We start from the raw sequence: 18,352 nt of genomic DNA, 5'->3' as shown, positions 1-18,352 counted from the left end.
ATTACTATAGTAGTAGGGCTTTTATTATCTATACTGATCTTACTGGTCTCCAGTAGTCAATTTGAGTCACTTGTTTAAACTTTCACCTCATATTTAGAGTCTAAATATAATGAAAGCAAGGTGGTAGATATGAAAGTTGCTTTGGGCAGTGTTAACACTGTCTACCCTCCCCATTTTTCCAGAAACAGTAACCCAGAACCTCCTTTCTTTTTTATACTCAACAAAAAGTAAGGCTTATTATAGAAGTTAATTTAATATTCATCACTTACAAGACACACCATTGAAGTACTACTCTTTTGCTATTAGAGAAATATTTCAGCCAATCCTGAAACTGCTGTCAAACAAAAATTTTAAGAATCTAAAATTCATCTTCACAAAGTCCCAAATATGTTAAATTTAAGTGCCTACTCAGATTATTTTGATATGAAGTATAAAAGCAACCCATATATTTAAGACAACAAGTTTATGAAAAATTTAAAACAATTAGTAATGTACATTTTAAGATACTGATGCTGATTTTAGAAGAGAGATGAATTGTAAAAGATCAAAAACCCAGAATAACTCTTCCAAAATAAAGTACAGTGAGATATGAAAAAGGGAAAAAATATCCTCCCATAATCACATTCTCATAAATTTATTATTTGCAACTTTGTGAAAGAGAAAATTTACTGTGCAATAAATTTCAGAATATTATCACACTTTGTGTTCTCTACTTATTCAAAAGGAGTTACTCTAGTCCCTTCAAAAGGAGGGGAAAAGAACACTATCCCCCGTACATGAACAACAAATGGAAGGTAAGGTGTAGAGAATTTTGGCGGTTTTATTCACTAGTACAAGATTAGTGCCATTATGTATTAGAGGTCTTGAATTTATATTCTTATCTGCATAGAGTAAAGTAATCTGGCAGTGAGTCAAGTTATTATTTGTCTCCTTTCAATACAAGGTGTATTAAATGTATGTAAATAAACATGTCAACCAAAACCTATTTATTGTCACAGGAAAGTCATTTGGTAGACAGCTTGTCAGAGACTGGAAAATTAACATCTTTTCCAGATACTTTTTCTTCCAAACAGGTTGATACGTTTAAGACAAACATATAGCCTTATTTATTAAAGGTATAACCATGCTCCCTGCATCTGAAGCCTAACAGGAAGTAGTAAAACAAATTTTAAATTTTGTTATATCTTTAATACAAAGTAAGTTTGTGTTTTAACTTTAACTGAATTTTAATCATGTCTTGAGGTAGATCTATGTTCATTACTCCTCAAAAGAGAAGTTTAGCATTGATCAAAATTATCAAACCACAGAAAGACAGTTGGAAAAGCTATTCACATTCACCATTATTTTTAATTAATTTGCTGCCCAGTCCTCCTGGTCTATTACAAGAAGGCAATAGAAAGTGAGGATTGATCTCAGGTGAACTACTGCAAAACGACTCCTAGACCAGAGCTCTTGTGATTGTTTTCCAAGATTTGAGAAAAGAACTACCAAAGTTGATGTACCTAATGCCCTCACTCTACAATTAAGTATACTAAAGCAAGTAAAGACAGCAATAATAAATACAGAGATGAAAGAGGGATAACACAGAAACAAACACATGTTTTCTGGTCATTATAACAGTTTAAAGAATAAGGTTTTAAAATAACCTAAATGTTAAAGCTCCAACGCAAAACAAAAAATATTATTCAGCAATTAATTGCATAGTGTGCACGAGAGAGTGACAAATGCATCAAGGTTGTGAAGACCAAATGGCAACATTAAAGATACTTGTTCTGAGATTTATTATTGTGATGATGATTAGAAGTAGTAGTTGTAGTAGAAGTAGCTACAGATTTGCAGTAAGTCCTCAACACCAGTTTATAGAAACTAGATGTTTATCTACATACAGAAAAGTTCACTAAGGATAGCAAGAGTTGAAGCTGATTTCCTATCAGCCACCATTTTTTTTCTTGATTCAAAAGCTTCATGTACTAACCAACAAGGTAATTGGATAGCTCAAAAACTTCAATGATTTCCCTTTTTCTAACAAATACAAAGTCCTCAACTTGTGGGCTGACCAAAACCACTTTGGTCTCTCTCATTTATTCATTCGGTGTGTGTTGGGGGGAGATAATCAGTCTCTAAAAGATAGATATAGTTGAGAAATACAGGTTCCCTCCCCCATCACCACAAGCCAGTGGCATGGAATGTCATCTCCAGAGTAACTCTGTCCCAGACTCCCATACACGTACCAGCAACCTGGCAACACAATGTTGTGTAATCTTTTGTCATCTGACCAATAATATCTCAGGTCTTTCTTCCCTTCTGGACCTTCAGCTATGACCTTGCATGTGAGATTCACTTGAGGCAAATGGCATAATATTCCAGTGGCAAAATCTGGCCACCTTTGTTGTTGGAATCAGGTGACAAAATAGGTTAGAAGGAAAACCCAAGCCAGGAAAGTGCTCAAAGGATTAAAAACTACTGAGGTCTCTAAATTCTCATGCTTTGCCTGTGCAAGTGTGGGGGGACTACTCATTTTATCATGCCCATCCATGCATTTTGAATGAGACACATTTTACCAAAGAAAATATATTTCTAGCATTCTTTATGCTACTTAAAAAAATGAGTAGCGCTGATCAAGGTTACAGGTAATGGAACTACTTGTAATAGTTCTCTTTGGAAGGTGAAGTACACATTATAGTCTTTTAAATGTCAGATAACCACCCCTGGACTATGTATTCCTGTTTATTTGTGGATATTTCAAATATTACCTAATGCCTCCAGGGGTATATTAAAGCTAACACCTTTCTATAAAATTTCTGTAGCACTGTTTGTGCCAAAGTTTTTTCTTTTTTCAAATCACAGAAGTTATGACATATTCAAGGCTCTCTGTGATGTGGTTCTCTTTACAATCTTCTCTAAAATTTCCCTTACATGTTCCCATCAAATAACTCACTGGACTTGAACATATCCTGTGCCACTGCCTGCACTACTTTTTCCATCTGGAAAAATTTCTCTCTCCTTATTTCCATTAAAAAAATGTAATCCATCTTTAAAAATGTTTAAAAACAAATTCTTATTGCCTTTATTTACTATTCATTTAATAACATTCATAAACACATTTCTACATAGTTCCTTATATAAATATAAGTTTTATATATGTTATATATATTATTTATATATCCATACAAACTATAGAGTTAATAACTATTCTTTTAATAACAAATTTCATTAATTGCCTTAATTACTATACATTTATACTATACAGACAATACACTAAGTAATGGACCAAATGATATATTTAGTCCCTGAACTCAGGTAGCTTACCAGCAGGCAAGCCAGAGAAAAACAATACACTGAGTGGTCTAGTGGAGGAATTTATGACAAATTTGCTGCTAATACAGCCTGAGGAAAGGGCCTTCTAAGTCAGCTTGAGAGACTCTTGAAGGTTTTTCTGAAAGATACTGCTTCAAGTGAGATTAAAGATAAATAAAAGCTGTTTTACTTTAGAAAGGCAAAGGCAGAGAAGTGTTAGAGAACAAAATTTGATTTTACAAGAACATATTGACTATTTTTGTACCTGGTTGTTACAACGTGTGTGTGCCATGGTAAGAAATTTGAATCACATTTTATGGACTGTGGCAGCCATTGAGATAGGAAGCATAGGGAATGGTTTTAAATTACCATTTCAGAAAGATCAGATTGCCTCATGGAAGACAGATTGGGGAGGGCAAGATAGAGAGAGTGAATCAGAATTGTTAATGGTTCAAATGAGTAATGAGGGAGGTCTGAAGTAAGCCAGTAGAAATGGGGATAGAGAAGGTGAAAATGGCACTGAAATGCAGTATTTAGTTAAAAAGCACTGGGACGTTTGGATGGCTCAGTCATTAAGGGTCTGCCTTCGGCTCAGATCATGATCCTGGCATCCTGGGATTGAGCCCCATATCCCATTGGACTTCCTGCTCAGTAGGGAGCCTGCTTCTCCTTCTCCAGCTCTCCCATGCTTGTGTTCCCTCTCTATATCTGTCTGTAATAACTAAATAAATATTTTAAAAAAAAAGCATTAACATTGCTCTTTTTCGTGGTGCCACAGAGGCAGAAAGCTGCTTCAGAATGAAGCTGAACATCGCTTTCCCAGCTACTGGCTGCCAGAATCTCATTGAAGTGGACAGTGAACATAAACTTCATACATTTTCTGAGAAGTGTATGGCCACAGAAGTTGCTGCTGATGGCTCTGGTGAAGAACTGAAGGATTACATGGTCCAAATCAGTAGTGGCAATGATAAACAGATGAGAATGATAAAGAAGGCTTCCCATGAAGCAAAGTGCCTTAACCCATGGCTGTGTCTACCTGCTGCTGAGTAAGGGGTATTCCTGCTACAGACCAAAGGGATTGTAGAAAGAGTGCAAATCTGTTCAGGGTTGCATTGTGCAAGTAATCTCAGTGTTCTCAACTTGGTCATTGTAAAAAAAAAAAAAGGGCGGGGGGGAGAAGGATATTCCTGGACTCACATACTACTGTGTCTCTTGCCTGGGGCCCCAAAGAGCTAGCAGAATACACAAACCTTTCAATCTCCCCAAAGACTAAGATGTCCACCATGATGTTGTGAGAAAGTCCCTAAACAGAAAAGGTAAGAAACCTAAAACCAAAGTGCCCAAGATTCAGCATCTCATTACTCCCCATATCCTCCAACACAAATGTCAACATATTGCTTTGAAGAAACAGTGTACTAAGAAAAATAAGGAGGAGGCTCCAGAGTATGCTGAACTTTAGACCAGGAGAATCAGGAAGGCCAAAGAAAAACTCCAGGAACAGATTGCCAAGAGATGGAGGTTGTCCTCATTGAGATCTTCTACCTCTAAGTTTGAATCCAATCAAAAATAAGAATTTCTAAAAGTAACAAATAAATAAGATCAGACATCAAAATAAATAGATAGATAAATAGTACTAATATTATGGCTTATTCACAAAAAAGTACAAGAGTGAAGAGAGTTGACAGTTGACTGTTGGGCTCATTGTGTCAGTAGTGTGTGCCATAAATTGAGAGAATAAACACAGAAGGAGAAGCACTCAGTGGGGAGAGGGGAAGTCAATGGTTTTGGTTTTAGAAATGCTAAGTCTAAGGAACACACAGGATGTCCAAAATGTCCTTTTATATATGATTCTAGAGCACATAAAAAAATACTGGATAGAAATACAAATTTGGGCTCATCATTGTAAACTAGTAGATCAAAGAAAATGGACATGGATAAGATTGTCTAAGTAAAGCAATAAAACAGAAGGAAAAGAAAGCGTAGGGTTCAATCCTTTGTAATAGGATCACTTAAGATGTAGGTGGAGATAAAGTTATTGAGTAGACATAGGAGGGAGTGGTCAAAGAACAAGAATGGAGCTCAAAGGAATAAAGAGAATGAGAAGCAAGAGAGAAAAGAATTTCAAGATAGAGTCTCAACACTGTCAATTTCTCCAAGAGAGTCAGTGAAAGAAGAACAAATAGTCCATTAGATATGATTCCTAGAAACTGAGGTGACCATAACGAAACAGTTTTAGTGAAGCAATGGGGCAGAATATAGATAAAAAAAACTTATTCAAAGTTACCCTTATTCTCCCTTTAAATTATAGTATGAAGTCATTTTGTTCTTTTCTAATCCTCCCTACTATTATACTATAATGACTTAGTTTGGTTTCCACTCTAGCAGCTTGGGCTATATCTCTTTTAAAAATTTCTTAATTATTTGATCTTGTGCATGATATTAAAAAGAGTAAACTTATGCAAAAGCCCAAATAAGAAATTCATCTCTAAAAAGTATTTTCCTATATGTAAAACCCATAAGGTTTATTTCCTAGGGAAAAAATTTAATAAAAGTTCCATATCTGGTTATAGTGCTGCTCATGTATTTTGAATTTACATAGGGAGAAGAGGAGCTTATCATAGCTTGATATTTTGCAACTGAATATGAATCCCAGGTGCTTCTTGTGGAAGAACAATGTGGAAGAGAATCAAGTATTGTAAACTCTTGTGTGGCAAGATTCATAACCTCAGGAGTATGCAGGAAGTCTAAGGAGTCAGAGGGTCAGTGGGAGAAGAGAGTGATGGCTCCAAGAGCATCTTGGACACAGAGAAGGTAACATGGAGTCCATCCAATCACAGTTGTTGTCCATTGTAGACAGTAACTGTGTATGGCTCACCAATGGACTTCGGCTCTTCAAAACAAATAAACAAACAAACAAAATGGCTTTCATGGTCAAAATTGCTAAGTGTGAATCATTGTGTGCACCCAGAGAGCTTAAAATTCAAGGCCAGACAACAATGAATTGTGTACAGTTTGCAGCGATTCTTCCAAGAGCCATTGTGAGCATTTCTACCACTTTCTACACTGTGCTTGCTGTTTTTGTGATTTTATTCATCTGAACCATGAGACTCTACCACACAAGGTGACTCTGGACCTGGATTAGATAAATAATTAATTCTCAACTCAGCCAGAAGCTATCACCACTGGCTTTAGTTGACAAAAAGCAACCCTGACTCCAACGCTGAGTGTACAGACTTGAAGAAAGTCCCAAAGTGTCATAATATTTGCAATATGTGTGAATGACAATCTCTTTTTAATAGTTTCCTACCGCCTGTTTCCCCAGTGATATTCTAGCAACCAGGAGGAGCCTGAAGGAATCTACAATTCCTTTCTTTTTCCCCTTACTGTACACAATAGCATGATTCAGCCTGTTGATGTTATAGTCTTTAGCATTGTTAAATTTAGTCTGCTTAAAATTGAATGCTCAAGATTGGCAGAAGTTTAGAACTCCCTTCTTTAAAACCAATTTAAATTGCAGATATCTGTACTTAGCCTCAGAGATTCCCCTGCATTCACCGATTAAAACAAGCAAGTCAATGCGAAGGGCCTATTCTAAGCGTACTAATGGCAATTTCTTTTTTAAAATTTCAAGCCAGCTACCTTGGTTATCCATTTATTTTTCCTTTTTTTTTTTCCTATTTCATGTTAACACAGGAATATTTATTTAAAACAAAACAAAACAAAACAAACAAACGAAAAAACTAAAAAAAAAATCTCTTGGATAAGGTCAACTTAGCTCTCCCTACTAGATTCCTGTATCTCATATATATATATTTTTTATGCCCTAATTTTTTCCAAAGCAATAATTTTCTGTAGACACCAAAAAATCCGTATAATCAGAGGTTCACATAATGTCTAGAGAGGAAAAACAAATGCATTTAACATCTACTCAATATGTCACTGGTGACATCCTTATTGACCAAGGCCATACTGATACCTGGATGCCCCTTTTTTATCCTTTACTTTATTGTAGAGATCTGTAGAAAGCTGTGAATATCATGGCCATGGGTTCAGCATCCGTAGTTTCACCAGTATTCATCCCCACTGAAGTCTTACTACCATCTCGGAACATTGCTTTGATGGAGGAAGTAGTCCTTAAAAAGCATGGGATTATCCTTCATTTCCTCACCAGTATTTGGGATTATCCTACTACTTCATAATACGGAAAGATAATCTCTCCTATTTCCCTTCTGTATAACTTACTTCTTACATCTTAAGATTTTACATACAAAAAAAAAAAAAAAAATCACAAACAGCTGTTGCCTTCCTGAAATTCTGATTCAGGTATGCAAAGATCCCTGAGACAAGGAAACACTAGGGAACTTCCTACCAAAATGGAGGAGCAGGAAAGGGCCAGAAGTAGAAAACCCAAAGAGCAAACCTCAGTATCTCAAAAAATTATCTTGCTGTCATGGTGGTTAAGAGCCTAGCCAAGCCTAGGTTCAAATCCTGACCTTGCATTTATAAGTTGTACGACCTGAACAAGACATTTGACCTCTTTTTTCCTCAATATTTTATTGAAGAATTTTGTGTGTGTATATATATATGTATATATATTGTATATATATATGTGTGTGTATATATATATATATATATCTTAATATGGAGACAGAAAAATACACTTGCCTGAAGCGTATAACTCAACACATTTTCCCAAGTTGAACAAACTTAGGTTAAACAGTACCCACATCCAAAAAAGAATGCCATGAGTACCCCCAGAAACCTCTCCTCTTAATACTCTTTTTCACTTGCTAAAGTAACCACTCTTCTGACTTCTAATAGCACAAGCAGGTACTATTGGCTTCCAGGAACACTGCTTCTCAGCCTCTTTTCATTTGTGAAACAGGGATTATAATAATATCTTTACCTCTGGGGTTGTTATGAAAATAAATGAGTTAATATTTTTGAAAGACTTAGAAGAACCTATAGCATAGTAAAATAAAATAAATGTCTTGGAAGAACCAACCAATGTCTGATTATTTGTTTAGTAAAAGTTGTATGAACCTATGAATTTTAATTAAAAATAGGTAAACTCATACGTGAGGAAGTAAATGAAGATCTACTCTAGTTGAACTAAAACTCAATTTCACAAATGTAGCCTTCACATTTAAAAAGCAACCTTAGAAAAATATTGTACAGATTCCTTAGATTGGCTTGATGAAATAAAATTTAAATGTAGATCTATATCTCAATGGTAATTTAACATGGTTTCTTTCTGAAATGCAACATTTTTTCCTGTTGTGAAACAATTATACATCATATATTGTGTCATTTTAAAGAACTTCTAGATATTGTTAAAATTTATTTGTTGCATTGAAAATTTTGCATGTTGGTCATATATACAAACTATTAACTTGAGAAAAGTAGGTATAGGATTACAAATATTTGGACTGAGTTTATGTGGTTATTGAATTTTTTAAATACACATTTATTAAAGAAAATGTATCCAGAAAAGATACACCTGCCATCAGCTTAAAATGGTTCGTTACATACCAAAAGGGAATGAGGTCAACATTAAGAATGGTATTTCAAAAAAAAGAAAAAAATAAAAAGCTATGTCATTTATCATCATTTCATGGAATTGATTTTTTTTGTCCCTAGAAATAAGGAAATTTTATACCTGAGCTACAAGAAAACAGCATGACTTTACTCTAAACACCTTTTTCTTAAAGAAGAAGAAAAAAAGCAGAAAATAATTTTTAGAAAAATGCATATCTTAAAACACTATTCAAGTAAATTTTAATATGTTTTTCTTTTTGGGGCGGGTTATTAATGAACACATGTGATTGCTTTAATTTTCTGAAAATCTTTGTACTTATTCACTCACAAATTATGTCTCCAGTTATACAGTGATATTATGCAACTAAACAATTTTATCCTAAGATACAATATTGTGTTACATTTGGGAACACATGCCAAAATGACCGACAATACTAATAAGAAAATATTTAAGAAAGAAACTAGGAAACACATCATTCAAATTTAGAAGTACTCATTAAGAAGGATGATTCTCTGAAATTTTGTTTCTACAAAAAAAGTTCCAATATTTTTGAGCTATACTGAAAACCCAAAAAAGCAAGAAAATAAGTAGCCCATATTTGACAGATATCCTGTTGTTTTAGACTTCTTATGTTGCTGGGGAAAATTATTGAACTTTTCCAGGGGATATGATACCTGTGCCTTAGAATTTAGGCTTAAAATACTTTTAAGTTATCAGAGGTAGTGCAGGTGTATGAGTATGCAGCTGCTGCAGCCACAATAGTGACTTGTACTGGAAGCGTCTTGTCTTGTAATTTGATGATGCTACCTTGAAATTCTTAATTTTTGAACAAGGAGCCCCCATTTCCCTGTCTTTTAGATCAGGTATATTACATAAACTGTCCTGATTATAGGCCTGCTCAATACCCCAGTTACTTCACATATATGTTCAAAGGACATTCAGCCCATTTATTTCCTCTAAGACCATCTGAAAAGAAAGTAAGTAGTGGCACTTGTCTTACCACATCCTTGAATCATGATATGTCTATGTAAACGGGCTGCATACTTTGGTCTTCTTTCCCCTTGTGTCACCAGGATTTTTTGTTTTGTTTTTTGGTTTTTTTGTTTTTTTTTTTTCAGTTTGGTTAGTGATACCCTCTTCTTCTGTATCTTTATACTCACCCTCCTTCATATTAGTTTACTTCTGGCCAAAATATGACCAAATAGCCTCCATATTTATAACAAAAAATGTTTTTCCCCCCAAACCTTTGTCTTCTATATAGAAGCCTATCCTTCCATGATATTCTTTTCTTCTTCTTGAAAGTAATATGAACTCATAGTAGGACATTGCAAAAATATATTAAACAAATTTTAAAGACAAATGTCATTCCTAATTTTACTTAGAGAAAATAATGTTTTAAAATATAGTTCTTTCCTTTTATCTAAGCATTTAACATACTTAAAATCATATAACTTTTTCTCCAAGTGTGATCCATGAAAGGACCTAAGAAGATCTTCAAAGCTTAGGGGATCCATGAGGTCAAACTTATCTTCAAAAAATGTTAAGATTTTATTTTTATTTTTCAGCATGTTCACATTTGCAAATATGGTTCAAATTTGCAAATGTAAGTTAGGATAAGTTAAACCGCTATCTCCTTAACCTGTATCCAGATAATAGCCCCAATTCATACTATTAGTCATTGCATTCTTCACTGTCACACCCATGGGTGGGGAGGAGTGGGGAGCCTTTTGTACTTAAGAATACCCTTGATGAAACAGTGATTTTTATTAATTTTATTAAATCTCAAACCTTAAGAACATTTTAAAAAACATTCTGTGATGACATAAGAAAAAATCATAGAGCTCTTCTGTTGCACAGCAAAGTAAGATAGCTGACAGAAGGAGAAGCATTTGTGCCATTGTTTGAGATGTGACTAGGACCAACCACTCTTATCATGGAACACCATGACTGGCAGAAAACTACATTTATTCAGACTTGAGTATTTAGCAAAGATTTTTTTTTCCCCCCAGAGATGAGCATAGTGATGCTGACATTTCAAGGGAAACCAAAGGCATATCTGTTGCCAATGATAAAATTCAAGCTTCCAATCAAAAATTAAAATTTTGGAAAGCACATAACCATCACTTCGGGCTTTGTAGACTCATAGTAGTTAAAGACTTTCCAGATAAGATTGATAGTGATATTAACACGTACAATTTTTGATACAGTATAATTAAATATCTTATTTGGAAGATGCACGTTACTCAACAAACCAATATTTTCCAAGATCATGAATGGGTAAAAGAACCAAAGTATGAAATAGAAAAATGGATTTTAATGTAACAGTATGAAAAATCCATATCAATGATTTCAGATTCCGTGTTGCAACAACCTTCAAGAAACTGCTACTTGTCCAGCTAAAGTGCATTATCCACAAAAAATATCCAAATGTCTTCAAAGGCTACATAAAAATTTCTCTCATTTCTCAGTACATATTTGTGTGAGGCCAGCTCTTCTTCATATTTTTTAATTCAAAAAACATATTAGAATAGATTGAATAAGGAAGTAAATAGAATTCATATAAATGAAAGCTACTTGGGATCTTTAATAATTTTTTATGAGGATAAATGATTCCTGGGTGAAAAATAAAGAAAAAAATTAAAAACTTTTGCAAGTTTGCTGCAAAATATAATTTTTTGCCCTGAATTTTTTTCACCTAATGTTATTTATTACCTGCCTAATACTTACCACAACTTTTTTTATTGAACTCTCTTCTAACTAGACTAGCAACTATTTGAGTCTGAGTCCTATTCATACTCATATTCCCAATTTCTAGCAGAGTACTTGGCATGGTACTTAGCATATGTTCTATAAATGTTTATAGAATGAATGAATTGCAATGGGACAAGTCATTTTATGTCAACAGGATTCACTTCCATTCCATTTCATTTCATGACTCACTGCTTGCTTTGGATTAACCCCCATATCCAGAAATGGTTACTGAATATTTCCAATACTTAACCTGTGAATTACTCCCTGGGAACATCTAGGTAAATCACTTAACAGTGAAGCTGATTTACTGAGAGGGAAGAGCTCTGATCCAAAGACCTGATTTCTAATCACGATTTCTAACAATATTGATATGAAGTACAATCTTGGAAAAAAATAATTATCATATGCTTTCCACAGTTATATATTTTACTCTTTGTATATCAAACATAAATATTTGAATTAAAACGTGACAATATTTAGAAATTTTATTGCATCAGTACTTCCCCATAGTATCATAAGAGAAAGAGCCACCTGTGAAAGATCAGTGTACAAGCCCTGCAAAGGCATAGTGCTAAATTTGCCCAGAGCATAGAAGTCATAACATCAGAAAATTAAACACAAAAATATGAAAAACTACCAGAGAGGAATAATTACATACTTAGTAATTACTTAAAGTAATTTAGTAATTCAGCAATTACTTAAAGTAACAAGGAACAGACTCTAAATAGTGTTCTTGTGAGTGACCGTAGGTATGCACTTGTTTTCAAAGTGCCAGAATCCAATTTAAAATTCATTTTTAAAAATAATGTGAACTGAAGCTATTTTCAGACATTTGAAGACCAAAATCTTTATTATCCATAGATACTTGTTAAAAATAATAAAACAAAGAGTTCTTGATTGAAATGGATGGGATAAAATGTAAAAAGAAATTGCGAAAGAAAAAAAAATAAATAGAAAAAACAAGTTGATACACCTAAATCAGCACTGAGTATGAAAAAAAAAACTAGAAAAATAAATTGGTGAAATAAAATTGAGGTCAAAATAAAATACTAAACTATAAAAACACAGAGATAAGAGGAAGGAATTCTAGTACTCTGAATCCCTAAAGTGTGTGGAAAATTCATAGTGGATATTCACGTTTAGAAAATTTAATGTTAAGCTTGTATTTTTAAGATATAAGGACAATAATAAAAATAACATAAATAGAAAAAATAATAACATAAATAGAATCCACAAATTTTATGATAGTAGAGTGGAACATGAGGTAAAGAACATCAGATGATTGCAATATAAGGAACAAAATAGGGAAAGGAGAATCAAAGAAAAGCAGGGTTAAGTAACACAAAAATAAAAGCTGAAATAACCTAATGCCTTCTAATAATCACTGTATTAGCCTGGATTCTCTAGAGAAACAGAACCAACAGGAGATAGATATATAGTAGGGAAGCTTTTAAAATTGATGAAAACAATATAAAAACAAATCGATACATAGCAAGTCTAAGAGAAAGCAGAAACTGGAACTTTCTCCCCAGTTCAGAAGATTTGCTTTAGAAAAACAGCTGTTAGACAACAGAATGCCCCACAGAAACTACACTAATCTTCAAATTGACAGCTTGGTATCCGAGAAAAAGGATGCTGAAACTAATCAGGGATAGTCCTGGAAAACAAGGAGAATCTATTCACCCTATCAGTCAGCAAACATTTGGTGTCTGCAGACTTTTCCTTGTTCAAGGGAAAATAATCAGACAAAATAAATACCAACATAAGGCCTGGCTAAGAGGTATCTTCTAAATAACATTTCTAAAGTCTGTTCCCAAAGAATGTATAGATAATATAAGAGACAAAATCCTATAATAAAATATATTTTTAATACAATTTCAAATTCTGACTTAAATGTTAAAGTAGTTTCTGTATTTTAGGATCTTTTGGTACTTTGAATATACTGTTTTTTAGTGCATCTCCCTAATGGATGAATAATGGCTTCCTCATGAAACAGGTATTTTCAGACACATTTTGGGAAATCAATATGGAAATATATGCAACATTCATTGTAAAATGACAAAATCAAGCTACAGTTTATATAATAAATTTCCACATATATTTCCATTTGGTAAAAGAACACAATGACATTATGTATATTCAATGTATATGGGAGACATACAGACAAATGAACAGAGTACAGTGTTATAAATGATAAGTGAATGCATAAAACATATTGTATCTGTAGGAGGATTGCTAAGCCTATGTTGTAAAGAAAAGATTTAAAAAATCTTTAAAGACTATGGGGTCTATTAGCTTAGACATGATTATCAAATTAGAGATGTTTGCAAGATAGAAATATGAAGAGGAGGGCGGCTGCTAGTCTGAGAATGACCGAATTTTGCATTCCTGTCTGAGAAAAGCTATGACCACCATCCATAGCCCTAAAAGGGTGGGACATTATAAAACTGAGAGTATGTGGGTATGGCTGAAGTTGAGAGTATGATATAGAAAGTGGGGAGACAGCCTGCTGAAAAGGAAAGAAGTTGTACTATTATGAAAGTCCATACAAGATATACAAAGAATGTGAACTTTATTCCAAGGCCAATAAGGAAATCAAATAAGAGTTTTACACAAGTTAGGGGAAAACCCACTTTTGTTTAAAAGATTATGCTACACTCTGGAAATGTGATATAATAAGAGTAGAAAAAAGACCAGTTGAAAAGCTGAATGAGATGCCTATGGCCTAGAAGTAAGAGATCAAAGACGATATGGGACTGATAACATCTGAGAGCTAGCTAGAGAGCAGGTAAGCCACAGTTTCCCGAGGGTTTCTAAGAGACTTGATGAAAACCTGATAAATTAATTTAATGGCATGAAAAACAGAGTGAGCCTTTGGGGATAAAACAGAGCATGGCTCAGAGATGTGTTGGTCCAGCTTTTATTATGTTAGATTTGAGAAGCTTCTGGAAAATCAGAGAAGAGTGGGTCATGAGGCACCTGGATGGATCAGCTAGTAGAGCGAGCTGACTCTTGATCTTGGGGTTGTGGGTTTGATCCCCACATTACGTGTAGGGTTTATTTAAACAAATATATAAATAAAATTCTTAAAAATGTCTTACACACAGCAGAAGTTTTTAATTTCAATAAAGTCCAACTTACCAAAATAAATAAATAAGTAAATAAAACAAAGAGGAGTGGGTCAGTAGTTTGTTAAGGGACCTGGTTTGAGATGAAAATTTGATTATTCCATGAGATACTTACTTACTCCTAAGCATTTAAGAAACAGATGATTTCCCTTTTACAGAAATCATTCTAAGGCATACAAAAAAGTGGGATTTTAACCTAATTCACTCTACAAAGCTAACATAATGCTAACATTATGCTAGCATAATAGCAAATTAAAATAAAATCACAAATCAGTCTAACTTATGAATATAGATGCAAATATTTTAATTCAAATACTAGCTCTGACAAGATAAAACTTTAAGGAACACTATGTCAAAAATATCCTAAATGCAACAAACCGTCAAAAATAACATTTGGAATTACTTGAAAAGGTGTGAATATCCCTAACATTTAAAAAGAAAATACTGTTTGGGGTGCCTGGGTGGCTCAGTGGGTTAAAGCCTCTGCCTTTGGCTCAGGTCATGATCCCGGGGTCTCGTATGAGCCCCTGCATCAGGCTCTCTGCTCGGCGGGGAGCCTGCTTCCTCCTCTCTCCCTGTCTGCCTCTCTGCCTACTTGTGATGTCTATCTGTCAAATAAATAAATAAAATCTTTTAAAAAAAATACTGCTTGAATATCAGTAAAAAAAAAAAAAAAGCCAAAAAAAATGTAAAAGAGTAAGAAATATGCTATTGGTGTAAGAACTGAAGGATCCCAAAGTTCATCAAAATGGAAGGTTCCCCCCCTCCCCCCCCCGTATTAGAAAACCCCAGAGCAGCCTGATTCGGAAGAACTGTATGCTCCAAGAAATTGTGTGGGTAAATCGGAATATTCCCAAATGTGCTGAAATGGGACCTCAGAATCTTTCAGAAATCTTCACGGAAGACAATATTACTTCATAGCACCCAAGCTGCCATATGCTATCTTAGTCTCTACAATCAAGGGTCAAGAGCTGTACAGCTAAATAAGATGGACAGGAAAGACACTGAAGTCTCTGATGATTTGGGAAGGCAATAAAAAACCTAGAGAGAAAACACTTGGTTAAAAAATACGCAGGAATAAAAAAATAAAAAAATAAAAAAATATATAAAAAAATAAAAAAAATAAAAAAATAAAATAAAATAAAAAAAAAATACGCAGGAAAAAAAATTATCAGTGCAAAATATCTAAAACAAATTGGATCCAAACTTGTGTATGTGGAGTATGTGTATATGCATAGAAAAGAGAGAAGAAAAGAACCAAATATATCTAAAGGTACAAAAAATATATGAAGAAAAATCCATTTGGGGGGTATAAAAAATAAAACATTTTAAGAAACATGTAATGTTACTGTGAAAAACTCTTGCAATCTCAAAAAGATACACCATGAGAAAAAAAGTAATCAAAAATGTATTGATAAGACAATGATCCACCAATCCGTATATGAATGGAAAACATGGAGCTATATGTAAGATCTTCAAGGTTTTTTGGATGATAAGACTACAAAGGTTTTTTGTTGTTGTTGTTTTCATTTTCTTTTGCATTATTTTGCACTTCCCAAATTTTCTTTAATTAATTAAGATTTTAACTGAACAAATATTGATTTGTACCTTCTATAGTCTGAGCACCATGTTAGACATTATGGATACAATACTAAGCACACTAAATACGGCATCTGCCCCTCAAGCACTAATTGAATAGAAAGAGACATAGAGAACTAGAGAAGCATAATGCAGTGTGACAAGTGTTATGACTATAGATAAATGTAAAATTAAGTGTGTATATATATACACTTTATATATATACATCCATACATATTAATATACATATATTTACACACAAATACATATATATATGTATATATAGAGAGACAAAAAAACACAGCCGTTTGGAGTTGGCTAGCTGGAAAGAACTCAGCAAAAAAAATTTACGTAAAGAAATGGTTTATGATATAGTGAGTGGGCATTTAAGCAATGATGAAGCAAATATACATTTCTAAATCTGCTGTATTAGGAAATGTAGGGCTTTGGAATAGGAAAGTAGGATATTACCTGAAGGGCAAAATAGAATTTTAAGAAAATGTTTTATTGCATGGACTGTGTAGGAGCTGTATTGATGGCAAGAATAGGGGAGGGGGGTTGAGAGAGAGACAAAGACAGAGATAGAGAGAAGCAAAACAGAGACAGAGAAGAGGAGATAGAGGAAGGAGAAGGGAAGGAGAGAGGAAAGAAGATAGAGGTATCTCCATTAGCATAAGAGCCCAGACACTGTAGGTTTTCTATACTCATCTGAATTTCCTTACTTCCTGGTGTCTATCTCACTGAAACACACTGTTCCTTGTCACAATTTCTTGGGTTAATTTTTATAGTCATTTTAATTCTTCAGCAAGCCCTCCTTAGTGATTTGTCATTTGGATGACAAAATGTCTCTACAGTCTTTACCTTGTTAAATTTAAATGCTAATGCCCCTCATTATGGTACAGCCTTTACCTGTGGCAATTACACCTGAACACAGGGGAACTATTTGGCTCTAGATGAAATAGCTAATCTCTTGTTTAGTCACGCTGTAGGTATAAAATGAAAAAATATTTTGAATCAGGTGTATGTTCTCAAATTACCTAGTGGCAGGAAAAGAAAGAGAGAGAGTAAAGAGGAGAAATTAACATGCGGATATTTTCAGTCTTTTTTTTTTTTTTTTAAATAAAAATGGCCAGGAAAAAAAAGTTATTTAAAAACTAGTTGCAGATACTCCCAGCCTCTTAGCAAGGATATTAGTTTAAGAAGTAAAAGGATGGGGCGCCTGGGTGGCTCAGTGGGTTGAGTCTCTGCCTTCGGCTCAGGTCATGATCTTAGGGTCCTGGGATCAGGCCCTGCATGGGGGGGGGGGGGTCTCTGCTCAGCAGGGAGCCTGCTTCCTGCTCTCTCTCCGCCTGCCTCTCTGCCTACTTGTGATTTCTGTCTGTCAAATAAATAAGAAAATCTTTAAAAAAAAAAAGAAAGAAAGAAAGAAAAAGAAGTAAAAGGATTCTCTATTGAATTCCCAAAACTAAAATTCAAAACTGCAAAAGGAATTCATGTCCATTATGATTGTGATTTTAGAACCAAATTCAAGAGTGTCCACTTTCTGATGACTCCAGGTGATAGGGCTTTTAGCCAGATTCTTGACAACATCAATAAGTACACTTTCTATCAATCAGGCACTTCTCACTCCCCTGGGGTGTAGGATATAAACATAAATTGGTTAAATCCGGTCTCCCTATTCTCTGAGAATGCCAAATTTAACCCATGATTATTGCATACTTGCAACACTACCCATTGGGTGTGGAGTTGTGGCATTGTGTGTACATATTATATAGTTCAAGCAAGGCACCAGTAGTGGAGAGACAGAGAAACAGAACAGGAAGGCTCCCATTCCACATTTATGATATGTTGATAATATTATATTTTCATATAGAGATTTTTTTCTACCACTGTATTTCACCTATTTCTGCTTGATGATATCTCGCCAATATGTTGAAACCCTTTCACTGAGTATAAATCTCTAATAAATATATTTTATGAAAAGAAGGACAGAAAGAGGAAGGAAGAAAAAAATGGATGGAGGGAAGGAAAGAGGGAGGGAGGGAAGGAGGAAAGAAGA

General features: G+C 34.2%; 1 pseudogene across 1 annotated transcript; it reads left to right on the top strand.

Moving 5' to 3' along the window:
- Positions 1 to 4,095: 4,095 nt before the first annotated feature.
- Positions 4,096 to 4,845, top strand: LOC308338415 (small ribosomal subunit protein eS6-like; annotated as a pseudogene). Its single transcript has one exon. The product of its transcript is annotated as a small ribosomal subunit protein eS6-like (transcript).
- Positions 4,846 to 18,352: the final 13,507 nt, after the last annotated feature.

This window comes from Martes martes, assembly GCF_963455335.1.
Source record: "Martes martes genome assembly, chromosome: 2".
NCBI lineage: Eukaryota > Metazoa > Chordata > Mammalia > Carnivora > Mustelidae > Martes > Martes martes.
Note: the sequence above shows the minus strand (reverse complement) of the source record. Positions and strands in the feature narration are given on the sequence as shown.